The following is a 19753-nucleotide window of genomic DNA, read 5'->3' on the forward strand; positions in this document are numbered from 1 at the left end:
CGTCCTCTGGGCAACTTTCTCAGTCTTCCACTTATCTACCTGCCCTCTGACCCCCACAAAGCTTGCAGCAGCTTTTTTCATCCTGCCTGACACTGCACTGCATTCCTCTCGCCCGTTAAACAGCAAGGCAAATCTCATGTCTTCTGAAAAACTATTCCCAAATAACCTCAGTCATTCTTAAACCTACAGCAGAGTACTCACCTCTGGAACTTCTATAATGATTGTATTCCTATATTTCTTCAGGCCTCATGCATACCTCCAACTTCCATTCATATTGTTGAGTCTAGAGGACAAGGAGAGTAAATATGATTTCTGACAAATTAAGTGTATTTGAGTCACTATCGAGCTCCCAATTTATGAAGTATTTTCAAATTTCCCCCAAATGGCTGAATGTGGCACATCTACTCACAGCCAGTTTAGAATTTGGGAGGAACCATCTGTAAACTAGAACTTCTTCTCTTTCCTTGTTTTTTCTTAGTCAACAGGTGAAATGGAACTCCCCAGGAGACTCCCGCCATGTGGGTGCTGGGACAGGTGGCAGTTGTGCCAAAGGATGTGCACTGGGAGTGAGAACAGCCTGCTCCCATTCCTCAGTGTGTGCCCTGGATCAGTTAGAGCCCCATCCAAAATATGTCACCTCCAGCTGATGGTAGTGCTAGGCAGGCCCTAATTTATGGACTGGTGGGTCAGATAACGCCCAGTTCCTCAAGAGCAACATGGTCCTCTTGTGTTACCATCCTGGACCTGGTCTCTACCTTCCAGTTCCCACTACCAAGCCAAGAGAGGTTTCTTGAAAACAAAACAAAACAACAAAAAAGAGTTACTTGACTAAATAGGCAGGACGTTCCTCAGATATCCTAAAGAAAATGGCTTTCAAAAATTGTGACCTCAGAACTCTGTAAGAAATGCATTTTAATTTGTAAACCAGTACAACACACGAAGACCTTTAACAAAATGAACGCATTTAATAAATGTTGCCTTACTATAAGCTATGTTCACTGATATTTGCCTTTCTATTCTATTCTCTTCCATATTTTTTGAATGTTGCTCAAGACCTTGTGAATGGATTTCACAACTCACTAATGGGTCACCACACACAATTTTAAACATGCTGTCCTCAAGGCCTCACAATACTGTTCCTACTGGGATTCACTACAGGAACCATAGAACAATCCAATCAGCTATAAAAAGTTCAAGCCACATTGATTCTCCTGGTTCGAAAGGTCCAAATGGCAGAGCGGCTTGCCCTGCAGGACCTGCTGAAGAAGCTTAAGCCCAGCAGCCCCACAGGGTCACCAGGAAGTGGGTCAGAGGCATCCCCAATGGGATACACATGACCATCAAAATTAAAGGGGTCTGTGTAGCATTTCCCTTCTCTGTAATACAAGATGCAGCAGCTTGACCTTCCGTGTTGAGGAGATTTAACTACATGCTTTAGTAGAGAGAACGATATGTTTCAAATATCATCCAAAGGACACTTCTTATCAGTAGCCACCAGGCCTCCAGGGAAGAGGAAAGGTGAACCCCACTATGAGAAGCTGGAGGACAGAATGCACAGAGAAGTCTCCGCCTGACACATAGGGAAGTAGGTGAAACTTTCAGGGTCCCAGGTGGGGTCTGAGGGAAAAGAATGAACAGAAGGTGAGACGTTCATGTTCAGACTTATGTAATGGGTGAATCTGCGACAAACAGCCAGAGGAGTTGAGGAACCAACCCAAGAGCTGCAGGATTTTGTCCCCAACAGATCCTGGGGGAATTTTTATGGCACCTGACAAGAGGGTCACCTATGACCCTATGTGTTCCAGGCCGGAAATGGCAGATTGGCATCATGAGTTGGAAGAAGATACATTATCAAACCGATTTCTCTTAGATTGAGGTTGGTGTGATCGAAATTCCTAGTTTTACATGGGTCTGTAGAAAGCAACAGATGATTGCTCACACTTGGACCAACTCTCCAGACTTTCAAAAAAATAAAATAAAATAAAATAACCCAGGAAGTCAAAAGAATCCGACAGAGGGGAAAACTTTGGGTCACTTGCAAATGATTGGGAGGTAAAGGTGGCACTCAAGACTCCACTGAGTCCCCAGCTCCAGGATGCTCTGGAGGAGATATCCAGCTAGTGCCTGAAGACCATCCACTATGCCTCACAAGGACCCAGTAGCCAGAAGTCAGAGCTCCAGAAACCAGAACTGGGAGGACACGCAGACCCCGGCATTAGCAGAGCATCCTGCTGTACCACAGTAGACACCACAGCAGGCGCCCAGCTAGACAAGAGCCCCATGAGACTCCTGAGGACACACAACAATTCACATGTACATCCGGGTCCCTCCCTTTGTCCTCATGGGAGCATGAGAACTGTCTTCTCACTTGGGGCATAGGATAGGGAACAGAGAAAACAGGTCTGAAAGGGAGTTAGAATTTTTCTTGCCCTCGGTGGCAATGGAAAGTTGTTAGGCATTTTTGATCAATGATAGGAAGTAATGCAACTGTTATATTCTATAACGTTTGAATTTATAAGAGTACCTCATTGATCTTACTACAGCTTTGGGCTGGATTTAGGTTAATGAAACCAACTGAAAGTCTGAAGTTGTGCACCACTAAGTGTCCTGTGTAGGTTGAGCGACAGTGAATAAGAAAAGATTCATTTCCTTTGGTGGCAACATAAATATTGTTAATAGAAAACTTCTATCTACCCATTCAACAGGCAATGAAATGAGGGCTGGGTAATGTCATTATAAATCAAGTAATCCAACACCGAATTTTACAAATAATAAAAGGGACCAAATAAATAAAGCTTCTTGATCAATATCCCCCACAAAGTTAATAGCAGAGCAAGCACTAGAATCCAACCTAGGACACTGTTTATTCCAAAATTTAACTAGTTTCCTTAAACTCTCTTTTATGTATACACAACCTAGATTTGCAATTGGTGCATAAATGTGGAAGAAAACATCTGCATATTAAGTTCCTATTCACTACACATCAACTGAAAAGGTGATGCAGGAGATAAGTGAAATACTTCAATAGCCTGCTTCTGCAGTATTCATGTATTATGTATGAGCAAGGAGGATATATAAGTACCATTATAACCTCCAAGAGGGTACTAGAGAGTAAAAAACATTTGTCATTAGGAGATTCTGATATATAAGTAAAACATGCATCAGGGAGATAGATAATTATCTTGACAATGCAAATATGTAGCCACAGGTCTAAAGGCAGAAAGTTGCACTAAAGCAATAGATTTTATATAAAATGGCAATTATTTCATAAATAACAATACATTGTGCTTGCAACATATATCAAACCATATTCAGGTAAACCAAAATTCCTAGATTAACATCACAATGTTAAATACAGACATGTGGCCCTAGCTGCTTTGGCTTAGTGGATAGAGTGTCGGCCTGTGGACTGAAGGGTCCCAGGTTCAATTCAGGTCAAGGGCACATGTCTAGGAGGCAGCCAGTCAATGATTCTCTCTCATCATTGATGTTTCTATCTCCCTCTCCCTTCCTCTCTTAAATCAATAAAAATATATTTAAAATATATATATGTGTATATATATATATATATACACACACACACACAGAGACATGTGTATGAACTCTCATTTGTGAAAACTTCTTTTCAGACTAAAAATATAGTTCTAGATTCCCATCCATATATTTTGATCTTCGAAAGGGCAACATTACTACCTACTTCTGGTTCATTCATTTCCCTCTTTCACTATTTCACTTTCTGCAACACTTTCAGTTCTAAATAGCTTGTCTCAACCCCCTCTAGTGGACACTGGTTAGACACATGGATTTCCTTTCCAGACAAATGTGCTCCTTCCCAACAGCGAGCTTCTCCTCCCCACTCTCCTCCATGTAGTTACCCTCCACAGAAGATCAAAGTCACATCCCTTTACTTGGGGCTCCAGGCATCCAATGGTTGACAGATTTAAGGATATGGAGGCCTGGGCTGCTTGGTCCTATTCGAATCAACTCCATAAGGCCAACCAGCTCCACCTACCTGTTAAGTTGGCAGACACCTACTTGTGGTTACAATACAATTCAGCCTCTCTCTCTGCCTAGTTCTACCTCCTTCACTCTCCCACAGTGGTGATCCCAAGAGCATTCCCAACAGCAGCTTTCTGAACACTAAAGCCAGCCTCAGAGTCTGCCTTCTGGTAAACCTGTCCATAACAGCCATTCCTTGCCCTTAAATCCCATGCAAACAATTGCCTACAAATAATAAGCATGGAATTGCCAAAACCGGTTTGGCTCAGTGGATAGAGCGTCGGCCTGCGGACTGAAAGGTCCCAGGTTCGATTCCGGTTGGGGGCACGTACCTGGGTTGCGGGCATATCCCCAGTGGGAGATGTGCAGGAGGCAGCTGATCAATGTTTCTCTCTCATCGATGTTTCTAACTCTCTATCTCTCTCCCTTCCTCTCTGTAAAAAATCAATAAAATATATTTAAAAAAAATAAGCATGGAATTATATTTATTATATACTAGAAGCCCAGTGCATAAAATTTGTGCAATTGGGGGTGGGGGTGGGGGTCCCTCAGCCCAGCCTGCACCCTCTCACAGTCCAGGAGCCCTCGGGGGATGTTCGACTGACAGCTTAGGCATAGGCAGCCAGCCTAAGCTGTCAGTCGGACATCCTTAGGCACTGCCATGGAGGCGGGAGAGGCTCTCACCACCGTTGCTGCACTAGTCAGCTGTGAGCCTGGCTCAGGGCTTCTGGTTGAGTGGTGCTCCCCCTGTAGGAGTGCACTGACCATCAGGGGGCAGCTTCTGCGTTAAGCATCTGCCCCCTGGTGCTCAGTGCACATCATAGCGACTGGTCATTCCACTGTTCAGTCAATTTGCATATTGGCCTTTTATTATAGAGTATATTTAGCCTTTTTTATTGTGGAAAAAAACACACACACACATACAAGAAGTTTACCCCACTAACAAACTTTTAAATAAGAAGTGCATATTGTTAACTATAGGGTGTTCTAAAAAATGTATACACATACTTTGAATAAGTATCAAGACAGTGTTTATTAAAATACATTTCATTTTTAAAATTGAGCTATCATCTGTAGAGTGTGTATACATTTTTGGGGTACCTCTGTATACAGCATTATTGTATAGCAGATCTCTGGAGCTTTTTTGACCTTGCATGACCCATTGCATATCAACTTGCCATTTCTCCCTCCTTCCAGCCCTTGGCAACCACCATTCTACTTTCTACTTATATGAGTTTAAGTAGTTTAGTCTCTCATATAAATGGAATCACACAATTTGTCTTTCTGTGATTGACTTATTTCAGTTAGCATAATGTCCTCCAGACTCATCCTTGTTGCTATATATGACAAAAACTCCTTCTTTGTCAAGGCTGAAAAATATTATGTTAAGACCACATTTACTTTATTAATCATCCATCTATAGGCACTTAGGTTGTTTCCACCTCTTGGCTACTTTGAATAGTTCTGTAGTCAACATGGAAGTGCAAATATCTCTTCAAGATCCTGTTTTTAATTTCTTTGGGACAAATACCCAGAAGTGCATTTTGTTATTAATTATCTTGTTCATAGATTAACGTTATATACAGGCCTTACTATCTTATTAATCAATTGAAAAATATATAATCATTTGGATTACGTTTACCATGTCATGATCTTTGCACATTATGCTGTTACATATCTTAGGAAATTAGTGTAGAGGATGTTATTTTACAGGGGTTTTATCTTTCCCAACATTAAAAGCATGAACTAGATAAACTTTTCACAACCTGTGGTTTGTGAATGACCAGAAGTCAGTCAAAGCATTCTAAAATGTCCATGACAACTCCCATTTCTGTCTTGTTAATCAATTCACAAAACAACATTTAATTTCTCTTTACAGTGGAACATGAAGCGAGCTGGTAGAGATTAGGTGAGTGGTCTGATATGCCCTTGAGCAATACTCATGGATCTGTGACTCATTTGTACCTTACTGAACACCATGGTAGTTTTGAGGAGTGTTGCATTTTAATTTTTTTTACTACTTTTAATTTCAGTCATACCCTGTGTGATGTTTACTCATTTTAGACCATTCGTTAAAAGCAAGAAGCATAAGAAACATTTATTTTGAATTAAAGATAATGAGAGGCATATAAAAAGGATGAAAATCCAAAATTATGCTTTAGAGTAATCTTTACAAGATCAAAATTCTTCACTATCACTTTAAAATGATTCTTTGAGTTTAACAATCAATGTTAAAAAGATATAACCCAGGGATGAAATACCTCTAATTTGACATTTGCCTTTGGAAATAATGATTACCTGAATTTACAGTGTATTTACAAAGTATGATTGAAATAATTTTAAATGGCCTATCCTATTTATCTAAAAACAAAACACAAAATTATGGGAAAAATTACAAGTTGCAAGATATCCAAAAGCAGATAATGAAAGCTGCTTTTATATATTTTCCATAATATAGTCCATGCCATAGTACTCAAAATTCCACATATATTCACTTCCAAAATAAAATACCTCATTTTTTATTATTTACTTTTTAAGTCACACTTTTTCTGTATGATTAATTTAAAATAAATTCACCAGTGGATGTGATTTAGGATTTGAATAAAATGCTAAAACTTGTTTTATGTGTCTTAAGAATAGTCATAAGAATGTACTATACTTTAACATATTCCACTCGTGTGTCTCAAGAGACACTGTTTCCCGGTCTAACTCGGTAGAGAGAATACATTTAGATAAAGCATCAGTGTTACATCTAAAAATGATTGGAAGGCAATTTAAATTTTTACTGCTGCTTTTGGAAAGCATTAAAGAGGGACTGTATTTTTAACTCTGAGCAAAATGTTTAAAAATCTCTTTATCTGAGACTCTCTTTCAATATCTTACACAACATGGCAAAGCCTGTTGCTCCCAATTCTCTTCTCTCTCCACTCAGCTCCCCCTAATTCTTTCTTCCTAAATTTTTGCAGTTGCTTCCATTGTCTTGCTCAACATATGTTAAAAGAATAATAAAATAAAAAGACAACCTGGTAGCTGCACAAGTAATTAAGTGCTCTTCTCATAATATGAAGGTGGGGAAAAAGCTGTGAAGTTCATATTCAATATAGTTTTATTTTTACAATTTTATTTTCTATTAATATTCTTTTAAAATTTCTGATGTATAATTATATTATATTTTACATGTACAGTTCAATATATTTTGACAAATATACCCTCCTGTATAACCAACACCCAAAATATGTAGACAATTTCCATTAGTCCATAAAGTGTCTTTAAATCCTTGTCAGGCAGTTCCCTACAATTAACAGAGATGACCAGCATGATGATTTCTATCACCATTGTGTGATTTATTCATATTTCCATGGAGCAGTATTTTGTTCCGTTTTATTGCTAAGTGGCATTCTGTTGCATGAGTATACCATTGTTTACCCTAGTTGAAGTGCATTGGGTTTTGTCAATTTGGGGCTCTTCTGCTACTTTGTGTTTAAATACACACACACACACACACACACACACACACACACACACACTAGAGGCCCAGTGCACAAAAATTTGTGCACTCAGGGGGGAGTCCCTCATCCCGGCCTGTGCCCTCTTGCAGTCTGAGACCCCTCGGGGGATGACCATCTGCTGGCTTAGGCCCGCTCCCCAGGGGATTGGGCCTAAGCTGGCAGTCAGACATCCCTCTGGCAGCCTGGGAGCCCTCGGGGGATATCCACTTGCCAGCAGAAAGCAGGCCTAAGCTGCAGTTGGACATCCTTAGTGCTGCTGAGGAGGTGGGAGAGGCTCCAACCACCACCGCTGGACTGGCAGCCATCAGCCTGGCTTGTGGCTGAGCAGAGCTCCCCCTGTGAGAACACACTGACCACCAGGGGGCAGTTCCTGCATTGAGCATCTGCCCGCTGGTGGTCAGTGTGTGTGATAGTGACCAGTCATTCCCAGGCATTCTGCTGTTAGGGTCAATTTTCATATTACCCTTTTATTATATAGGAGTGCCTGGCCAGCCTGGGTGAGGGGCTGATGGCTGTTTGCAGGCTGGCCATAGCCCCTTCAGGGTCGGGGGTCCTGCTGTGGTGCCTGGCCAGTCTGGGTGAGGGGCTTAGGGCCATTTTCAGGCTGGCTAAGCCCCCCAAGCCTCCTGCTTGTTCCAGCTCCATGGCTGCTGGCCGCCATCTTGGTTGGGTTAATTTGCATATAGTCGCTCTGATTGGCTGCTGGGCATGGCCTGGGTGTAGCAAAGGTACAGTCAATTAGCATATTTGTCTTTTATTAGTGTAGATATGCTTTTATTTAAAACCACTTCATTAATTTCACATCCATCATACCAGCCAAAATTTAAACCTAACAGCACATTTAGGAAAGATTATTCAGAAACCAGAATTCAGAAACATTCTGCTGGATGGAATGTAAATTATTATACTTACTTTGAAGAGCAATTTGTCAATATTTAAGAAAGTAGTAGAGGCACAGTCTCTACTCACCAGTAATTCCACAACCAGTCATATATTTTTATTATTTATTTATTATTTATTTATTTATTTGTTCATTTATTATTTATTTATTTAATTGATTTCAGATTTCAGAGAGGAAGGGAGAGGGAGATAGAAACATCAATGATGAGAGAGAATCATTGATTGGCTGCCTCCTGCATGCCCCCTACTGGGGATCCAGACCGCAATCCAGGCATGTACCCTTGACTAGAATTGAACTGGGACCCATCAGTCTGCAGGCCAACCCTTTATCTATTCAGCCAAACCAGTCCCATTTATATATTTTAACGATATTCTCAGATATGTATATAAGGAGACATCTACAAAAATGTTTATAGCAGCAGTTTTTATAAAAACAAAAAGTCAAAACATCATAAATGTTTTGGCATTAGAAGAATGAATAAATTGTGACATGTATTCTTAGATTGAACGTTACATAGCACTAAAACTAACTATGAGCTACTTGTATGTACTTGGATAATTCTCATAAATATAATATTGAGCAAAAAAAATCAACATTTAAAGCAGTAATAGAATAGCACATATTACGTAGAAAATGTATCAAGAAATTATAGAAATTATATACATCATATGAAGGATAATAATTTCATCTGCAGAAAAGAAAGAGACATAAATGACAGGCAGTGGAGCCTTAATTAATTTTCTTTAATCTGGGCTACGGATACATGAGTGGTCATTATAATATCTCTTGTGTCTTATAGTATGTCCAAAATATGTAATAATAACAAATTTTCTCTGATGGTACTAGACCTCTCAGAAGTGATACAACTAATTCCTAATGAGATTTTTCAGAAAATATATTAGAATAACGAGAGTTTAAGCTAGAATATTTGGGAAACAGTGAAGCAGCTGAACTTCCAGATGCTTGATTCCATAAATCAGCATTGCAAGCAGTTAAGCATGATGAGTGAGGGACTGGTACTATTGAAGAGTATCTGATCTTTTCTCAGGACTAGAGAAGTTGCTTTGACATTTTCAGATTTATCTTTTTTACTATCTGTGCTAAAACATAATGTATACATAGATTCAAATGTGTATGAACATATAGATAATTTGGGGACAGTGGAATGCTGGTAAAGGCTTAACCACCTGCATAGGGAGAGAAGGCAATGAAAGCCTGCATTTGTAGCTATGATCAATTTCAATGTTGTCAACACTCCCACCATGGCTGATTCATGCTCTTGACTAGACTTTGATGAATGCAAAGTTGGGAAGAGATGAACATAATTGGCTGGCACGATGAGATCTGGCACTTCACTGTGAGAGACGGGTGTCACAGAACATGTCCCCGAAAAACCAGAGAGGTCTGACACAGTGGAAGTCCCCCATTGTCCCAGATGATAACTGAGATTTTCCCAGTGGTCAAACGAATACAGTTACTGAAAATACACACTGAAGAAAAGGTAGAAGGGCAGGATCTTAGTAGAAAAGCTAGGCTACGTCTTATCCTTCTAGAAGGCAGACCTATTTGCAATAAAATGTTCCAATGTCTTGAATTCTCTAAATCAGTGTTAGTGCATTATCATCACAATGAAATGGCGATGTCCTTCATAAAAAGAAGCCAACAAATACAGTTAAAAAGCTGAGCTAATAGCAAAAGAAATGGAAATGTATGGACTTGGTTGCATATGGAGAAGGTTACATATAGCTACACTTTTTCAGTTCCCAACACTATTGTGGGAAGAGCTAGGGATGCGTAACTGAGCATGATTCCATCTCTGGAGAGAAAGGGTACAACCAGGTGAGAGAAGTTCCTGGCGCATTCACTTAGGGGTTTTAGGCTCTCTTGTCCCTCCTTCTCACCACTGAATTGTTGGAAAGACAGAGATGGTGGTTTTGCCTCCTCAGCAGGAACATGAATCCAGCACGTTTATAAATGTTTTCTGAGAGGCAGAGGTAAAATCTCCAGGTTCTTTTCTAAGCCCATCCAGACCTCAGACCTGTTTGAGGTTTACTCCTGAAGGTAGATCAAGGAAAACTTGTGATAAGATTAACATTTCAAATAACATGGGAAATTCTGCAATTAAGTCAAAAGTTTTGTTCTGTGCCTCGTTACCTTCAGCTCAGCACCCCAGACACCAATAGTCATTAAGTGTTTAATATGAAAAATATTTCTTTAACGCTAGATCAAAACTAGAAAGATGATCTAACCTAGAAAGTTTCTTTTTTAAGGTAATAGAGGATGACAGCTTAAACAAGGTGTTTTCCTAGGGGGACTTAAGAATATTACTATGTCAGCTTCCCTGTTAAAGATTTAACACCCGATAAAATTTCTAAAATTTTCACTTGGGAATGTTCTGTACATGGAGCTGGCTTGTAGTAAATATTGCTACATATACAGCTTTAAAAATATTTCCAAAGGGCCATAAAAATAAATTTTGCTGCTCTCACTGTTTAATAATAGATTTTTAATTACTGCTTATTTTTTCCTTGGGATTTGGGAATTTGTTTTATTTTCTGTCTTCTTTATGGAGAAATAATACACTCAAGAATTTATTTTTTCAGGAATTTATGAGCATTCAAGAACTTGTTTCTTAGGTTGTGCTGGGGTCTCTCCAGCTATCAAGGTTTTAAGGCATATGGATAAACAGTAATCCAAAAGAGAGATGTTTTGCCCTAGTCAGTTTTGCTCACTGGATAGAGCATTGGCCTGCAGACTGAAGGGTCCCAGGTTTGATTCTGGTCAAGGGCACATACCTTGGGAACAGCATGTCGGAGGCAACCAATTGATATGTCTCTCTCACATCGGTGTTTCTCTCTGTCTCTCCCTCTCCCTTCAACTCCTCTAAAAATTAATGAAAAAAGTATCCTCAGATGAGGATGAAAAAAGAAAAAAAAAAGAGAGATGTCTTAGTAATTTTCTTCAGCTATTTCATACAATTGACTAACAGGATATTTTCTTAACCTCTCTTTATGCCTTCAACTGAAGTGCTTTTCAAAATGTGCTTTGTTATAAATTTGAACTGATTCTTGGAAAAAGAAATGAACTAGCAAACAAAGGAAAGACATGAAGGAACCTTAAATTCATGTTATCAAGTAAAAGAAGCTCATCTGAAAAGGCTACATATTGTAAGATTCCAACTATATGACATTCTGTAAAAGCCAAAACTATGGATCAGTATAAAGATCAGTGGTTGGGAGTGAAGGGATTAATAGGCAAGCACAGAGGATTTTTAGGGTAGTGCAACTACTTTGTATATTAATTACAATAATGGGTACATGTCATTATACATGTGTTCAAATTCACAGAATGCATAACACCAAGTAAACTATGGATTTGGGGTGATTATGATGTGTCCATCATATTGTAAAAAAAAAATGGATTTTTTTTCTACCAATCTTTTGAAGTATAAGCATTACTTAGAAATGTCATCTAAGCTAATTAATAAAAAAGCAGCCTAGAGTAAAAACTACAAACTTTTTTGGAAAAGAGATGCGCTCCTCTTTTGATTCATTTGGTTGTTTATCTACAATAGGAAACTTTTGGTTAATATCATACCTGCTGCTTGCATCTCAGAGAGCAGTTTCTCTGAGTTGATACAGGTTAATTAGATCAGATTGAAGACAATCTTCTATTCCTGAACAACTGACTCAATCTGAATTTTCAATTAAGATTTATTTATTCCTTGATAGTCCTAAAGTCTTTTTAGACTCCCATTTAAAAGAAATTCTGCTACCTCTTTGTATCCTTCTATATTGTTTATATTACTGAAAACAGAATGTATTTCTTTTGGATATATATTTACTTCCTCCATAAGTTATTTCTTTTTTAAAAATATATTTTTATTGATTTCAGAGAGGAAGGGAAAGGGATAGAAAGATAGAAACATCAAAGATGAGAGAGAATCACCAACCGGCCGCCTCCTGCTTGCCCCTTACTGGGGATCGAGCCTGCAACCCGGGCATGTGCCCCTGACTGGAATCGAACCTGGGACCCTTCAGTCCGCAAGCTGACGCTCTATCCACTAAGCCAAACCAGCTAGGGCCATAGGTTATTTTTTTAAGCTGATATCAAGTAATGCCTTGGTGGAGATGAACTGACAGCTGGTTGAGAACTTTATAGGTACCTTTCAAGGCATAAGTGAGACAGAAATGAAGGGGGCAGACTGCAGAGAGCAAAGCAAAGAGCCAAGACTTATTTTCCCCTCGTTCAAAATATTGTCTCAGGGGCAGGTGTTTAGAGCGGCAGATTGCACAGATGCATTTTCCCATGCTGTCCTCAGGACTCTACCCAAGATGACAGTAAAGAGATAAACAACAACAACAAAAGGAGAAAGCCATAATCTCACAAGGACAAAGAAAGTAGTAAAAGAGACAAGAGCAGACATGTTAAAAAAAATTAGAAATAGGGAAACAGAAACGTGATAAGGGATTTAGCTGAAAGCTACCTGCCTTCCCCAAAGTGCATGTGCTGGCCTACAGAACTACAAAAGAGCTGAGGAACGGAATGAGTGGGCAGATGGGGCTCAAAAGAGGAAGTGGTTGAAATTCACTATAAGAAACAGTTCAATAATAGATCCTTCCCCTACCCAATGCTCCAGAATTGAGCACACACTTGAGACAAGGAGTGAATCTTTGATTGAGAATAGCAAGGGCCATATCTTATCATATTCTGTCCCCAGGCCTGGAAAAAAAGGAAGGAGAGGGTGGAGGGAGTAGCAATTTTACTTCCTTTTACACCACCCCATGATGTCATAATGAATTACTGAGGCCAGTACTTGGGTCTACACAGACATCTCTCTTGGGGAGCTATGACACATAACTCAAATGAGCATATAATTAAAAATCATTTTTCTTTAGCTTTTAATTGCATTATGAAAATTGCAGCTTTTTAATTTTTTATACATTTTCTTAATTATGTTTTGTTTTGTGTATTAATAAAATTAGTCATAATTCCCTACCTACTTGCTGACTGACAATGGGGAGATATGGTTTGAAAGTGGAGTGGGTTACCCTTTGAGACAGCATGGAGGGAACTTGATAGTATTATGCTAAGCAAAATAAGCCAGTCAGAGAAAGACAAGTATCACATGATCTCACTCATATGTAGAATATAATGAAGAAAAAAATAAACTAATGAACAAAATAGATCCAGAGACATAGAAGCATAGAACAAACTGATGATTCTCAAAAGGAAGGCAGGGGTGTGTGGGTGGGTGGGGAGAGAATTTATATGCATGTATGCATAACCCATGGACATAGACAATAGTGTGCTGAAGGCCTGGAGGGGGAGGGACTGGTGCGGAGTGGAGGGGGTCAATGGGGAAAAAAAAAAGAAGACACCTGTAATACTTTCAACAATAAAGATAATTTTTTTTAAATGTAGAAGCCACAAAAATGGACACCTGGTAAATACTTTCCCTCCTCAAATATTAATAAGTTAAATTTATACTGGATCTCGAAGGCTAGCTAATAAAATTCTAGCTATCTTAAGAATCAATAGCAATAAGTAATGATTCTACGAATCAAGATAATCATTATCATTCAGGTATATTTATTCCAGGTAAATAAAATGTATATGACTTGAATTCTTAGCAAAATAGTCACAGAAAAACTTAAGTGCAAGGAATGTTGTCATCTAAACCAGCTTTATCTCCTAGAATAGTGATGAAGCTCGAGAAGCCAGCAATGTATACAAAATGTTTTATCCCCAATCCTGTTACTTGAAAGATTAAAAATAGAGGCTGGGAGAGAGAACCAAGATGGCGGCATAGGTTAACGCCGGAGTTTGCTGCTTTGAACAACTACTTCAAAAGTGAAACCAAAAAACGGAAGGGACATCACCCAGAACCACAGGGGCGCTGGCTGAGTGGAAGTCCTACAACTAGGAGGAAAGAGAAACGCATACGGACACTCAGAGGAGGCGCAGTGCTGAAGTCAAATTCTGAGGTGCGGAGTGCGCGGATCGGGCTGGCGGCGGAGGGCGCGGTTGTTGTTTTCAATCGGGAGGGAGTCGCAGACTCTGAGCTCCAGATCCGGGCGAGTCTTTAGGGACCCAGACTCAAACGGGAGAAGCGGGACTGTCTGGCTTCGGTCAGAGCGAGTGCAGCTTTCTCTCCGAGCTTTGCAGCGGGTGCTGGGACTCAGAGAGGCAGAGCCCCTTGGGACAGGACTGAGAGCCGCCATAACTGCTCTCTCCGGCCCACACTGTTGATCCTGTTCGACCCGCCCTGCCCAAGCCCTGCACAGAGGCATTTGCCGGATAGCCTCAGGCAAAGGCTAGATTAGCACCTCCCTAGAGGACAGAAGTTCTCTCACCGCTGACACAGCTGAATCTCATAGCCACTTGGCCTGGAGGTCAAACCCTCCCTGGAATTAGCTACAGCAATCAAGATTTATCTATAAGACTGCGAACAAAGACCACTAGGGGGTGCACCAAGGAAGCATAACAAAATGCGGAGACAAAGAAACAGGACAAAATTGTCAATGGAAGAAATAGAGTTCAGAACCACACTTTTAAGGTCTCTCAAGAACTGTTTAGAAGCTGCCGATAAACTTAATGAGCTCTACACGAAAACTAATAAGACCCTCGATCTTATATTGGGGAACCAACTAGAAATTAAGCACACACGGACTGAAATAACGAATATTATACAGACGCCCGACAGCAGACCAGAGGAGCGCAAGAATCAAGTCAATGATTTGAAATGCGAGGAAGCAAAAAACATCCAACCGGAAAAGCAAAATGAAAAAAGAATCCAAAAATGCGAGGATAGTGTAAGGAGCCTCTGGGACAGCTTCAAGCGTACCAACATCAGAATTATAGGGGTGCCAGAAGATGAGAGAGAGCAAGATATTGAAAACCTATTTGAAGAAATAATGACAGAAAACTTCCCCCACCTGGTGAAAGAAATGGACTTACAGGTCCAAGAAGCGCGGAGAACCCCAAACAAAAGGAATCCAAAGAGGACCACACCAAGACACATCATAATTAAAATGCCAAGAGCAAAAGATAAAGAGAGAATCTTAAAAACAGCAAGAGAAAGAAACTCAGTTACCTACAAGGGAATACCCATACGACTGTCAGCTGATTTCTCAACAGAAACTTTGCAGGCCAGAAGGGAGTGGCAAGAAATATTCAAAGTGATGAATACCAAGAACCTACAACCAAGATTACTTTATCCAGCAAAGCTATCATTCAGAATTGAAGGTCAGATAAAGAGCTTCACAGATAAGGAAAAGCTAAAGGAGTTCATCACCACCAAACCAGGATTATATGAAATGCTGAAAGGTATCCTTTAAGAAGAGGAAGAGGAAGAAAAAGGTAAAGATACAAATTATGAACAACAAATATGCATCTATCAACAAGTGAATCTAAGAATCAAGTGAATAAATAATCTGATGAACAGAATAAACTGTTGATTATAATAGAATCAGGGACATAGAAAGGGAATGGACTGACTATTCTTGGGGGGGAAAGGGGTGTGGGAGATGTGGGAAGAGACTGGACAAAAATCGTGCACCTATGGATGAGGACAGTGGGTGGGGAGTGAGGGCGGAGGGTGGGGGGGGAACTGGGAGGAGGGGAGTTATGGGGGGGAAAAAAGAAAAAAAAAAAAAAAAAAAAAAAAAGAAAGATTAAAAATAAGGTCATGGAAGACAAACATTTACTATATTACCTATAGTGATGTCCTAATCAGTGAAAAACAAAAACATAATAATCTCAAACCAGAAATAACCTCTCCCTCTCTCATATTCTCTTTTTCTTTTTCATTTTTTTCTTTATGTCAGTTGGTAATATAGTCACATTATAGTGGTAATAAATATAACTATCATGAAAATAGGTTAAGCTTCCTATAATAGAGCATGCACTGTATATTCCTCTTTCAAGATATTCCTCTCTCAAAGGTTGTTTTTAAAGTTATATATAATTAAAGAAAGAATAAAGCTATTTCTGGAGAAAGGTGTTATAAAAATTTTTCACATAAAATAAAGTTAATATATTTTTCTTGACAGACTTGTTGCTGGTATACAGGAAAGCAACTGACTTTTGTGTATTACCCTTGTATTCTACAACCTTGCAATAATTGCTTATTCATTCTAGAAGTTTTTTCCCATTCATTTGGATTTTATACACAATCAAGTCATCTGTGAACAGATAAATTTATTTCTTCCTTTCTGATTTGTATGTGATTTTTCACCTGTCTTATGGCATTAGTGAGGACTTCCAATATAAAGTTGAACAGTGGTGGTGAGAGAGGGCACACAATACCATTTACATTACCACCTCAAATAAGTAAAATACTTAGGTATAAATCTAACAAAATATGTACAAACTACAAAACTCTGATAATCAAAATCAAAGAACTAAACCAATGGTGAGATATTCCATGTTCATGGATAGGAAGATTCAATACTACTAAAGTGTCAGTTCTTTCCAATGTAATCTATAGATTCAATACACTCCTAATAAAAATCCTATCAAATTATTGTGTGAATATCTACAAACTGAATCTAAACTTTATATGGAGAGGCAAAAGACCCAGAATAGCCAATGCAGTAATCAAGGAGACAAACCTTGCTGGAGGACTAATGCGACCTGACTTCAAGACTTACTATTCAGCTGACCACTTAGAATAGTAGTTCATCTTCCTTGGGCAGGGAAGAAGGAGAGTTCCTTTAAGAACTTTCTCTCCATCCCATTCCCTCCACCCTCAACCCAACTGAATCCCTTACCTTCTCACCCTGAGCTAGCACCCAGCAGAGAACTATGTATGCTTTTGAGATGAAAAAAAAAAAAGATCTTCACTAAAGTAATTCTTCCATTTTGCAACTGTGAATACTGTGAGTCAAAAAGATTGAGCAACCTTCCCAAGGGTACTGGGCTATTATTTCCTGCCAGTGTTGCCTTAACTTACCAACACTTAGGTCATCATCTTTATTGTACTTTGTATTACAATTATAAAATTCCCAAACTGTCCTCTGTTTATATGGGTTCATATAAAACCTGGAACCTTGATTATAATAAATGAAACAATGTTTTAATATCCTGTATTCTAATATCATGATTTATATTTTATACTAGAAAATTATAGTCAATATTTCCATACCTGGGACTGAAGCATAATGTATTTTTTTATAATCAATAATCATTTTTAGTTAAGCCACACTCTCAAGAAAAATAAAAAAAATCAGCTAATTATTATTTTTTATATTTTGTTTTGTGTGTTTTTTGTTTGTTTGTTTGTTTTAGGGAGAGAAGAATGGAGAGGAAGAGAGAGAGAGAAACATCAATGGGCTGCCTTTTGCATGGCTCCTAATGGGGATCAAGCCCATGACCCTGTCATGTGCCCTGACCAGGAATCGAACCAGTGACCTTGTGGTGCTTGGGACAAAGTCATTCCTCAGCATCCAGGTCCTTCAGTCTCAGACAATACCACTGCTGAGAAATCAAAGTCCCACAACAATGTTCACGCACAAGAACAAGTGTCCTTCCTTTTCTGGCGTATTTCCAGTGTAAGTTAAAAATTATATCTATATCTCTTTCCTGGAGTCCTCTTCATCTCAGATCCTCATTCCAGAAAACAGCTGCTCAAGCAAGAATACATGTAATGTCAAAGAGCAAATTATAGTATACAAGCAGACTACATTATAAATACAGGAGTGGACAAAAAATAGATCTTCAGTTCCTTGTATGGAAAATAATGCAATCATTAATACATACTAATATAAGAATAAACTGTTTTTGCATACTCTCAATGGTAAGCCTACTTTTGCCAATCCCTGAATATTCATAAAGCAGAAACACATCTCTCAGAGAAGCAACAAAACCTGTAGAGACATAGCTGTGCCAAAAACACACGCACATCAGTTAAAATTACCAAAGAGACTACATTGTTTTTCAGTTTATAACATCTGCAGTCCTGTTTACATACTCAGGAAAGAGCCAGAGAATAAAGGAAGGGGTGCTAAGATGCTGAATAAGAGATACATGGAGAAAAATGTTCTCTTAAGAGGGCTATAATTAGGAGATAGAAGGAGATGGAAGTCAGAACACAGTGGATGAAATAGCCTTATATGGACAGAAAAGCTGGTGGAAGCTCAGGAATAAAGGTCTGGGCAAAGATTCTAAATGAAAACTGAAACCCCTGCTATGATCTGGGAAATAGATAGGGGAAAACAGATTCCTTTCAATTCCACAACTAACTTCTGGATGGTTAGTGAAGAAGCCTCTTCGCCTTCCTGAGTGTGAATGAACTCTGTAAAAGAGAAATATTATTGCCCTAACCGGCCTGGCTCAGTGGATAGAGCGTAGGCCTGCGGACTGAAAGGTCCCAGGTTCGATTCCGGTCAAGGGCACTTACCTTGGTTGCAGGCACATTCCCAGTAGGGGGTGTGCAGGAGGCAGCTGATTGATGTTTCTCTCTCATCGATGCTTCTAACTCTCTATCCCTCTCCCTTCCTCTCTGTAAAAAATCAATAAAATATATATATTTAAAAAAAAGAGAAATATTATTGCACCCCTGCTTCTCACATTAAGACATAGAAATAATAAAGTGCATGGTCATAGAGAAATGGAAGATGGAAAACCAGCTTTAAAGTGCGTACAATCTTGCTGTAGTCAAGAGGGAATACATATATGAGAAGCCTTGTGTGCATGCTGATAAACTGCACAGCAGAGGCACTGATTCCAGTAGACCAGAGGTTCTCAACCTGTGGGTCGTGACCCCTTTGGCGGTAAACGACCCTTTCACAGGGGTTACCTAAGACCATCCTGCATATCAGATATTTATGTTACAATTCACAACAGTAGCAACATTACAGTTATGAAGTAGCAACGAAAATGATTTTATGGTTGGGTCACAATATGAGGAACTGTATTGAAAGGGCCAGAAGGTTGAGAACCACTGCAGTAGACAGAAGGCAAGATTTCCTCCGCTTTAGCTTGAATGCCCCATGTTGAAGGGACGGTCTTCATTATGCCTATGACTTAGAATGTGCATTGAATCAGATGTTATAAAAGGGTCTTTGAGTCCTAACACAGAATATCACCATGTTCACAATGATGTGAAGGCTCCCTCTGATTGGCATAAGAAGCTATCGTGAGATTATAACTAAAAATAATGAGTTTTTAAATACTCTGACCTTAATATTCTGATGCCGTTGTTTATTAGTTGTGAATCGGACAATTCCGTAAACTCCTTTAACATATGGTCACAAAAGTGGTACTTCTCGCCGAAACCGGTGTGGCTCAGTGGATAGAGCGTCGGCCTGCGGACTGAAAGGTCCCGGGTTCGATTCCGGTC

The 19753-nt window shown here is 39.3% G+C and overlaps 1 long non-coding RNA gene across 2 annotated transcripts in view; it reads right to left on the reverse strand.

Annotated features, from left to right (window-relative positions):
* Positions 1-19753, reverse strand: part of LOC132230002 (uncharacterized) — a 106722-nt gene that overhangs the window by 15096 nt on the left and 71873 nt on the right. For both annotated transcript variants that reach the window (XR_009451785.1, XR_009451784.1), the window contains one exon: positions 202-283. This is a non-coding gene — a long non-coding RNA (uncharacterized LOC132230002). The remainder of the gene's footprint in view (positions 1-201; positions 284-19753) is intronic.

This window comes from Myotis daubentonii, chromosome 3 (genome assembly GCF_963259705.1).
Source record: "Myotis daubentonii chromosome 3, mMyoDau2.1, whole genome shotgun sequence".
Lineage (NCBI taxonomy): Eukaryota > Metazoa > Chordata > Mammalia > Chiroptera > Vespertilionidae > Myotis > Myotis daubentonii.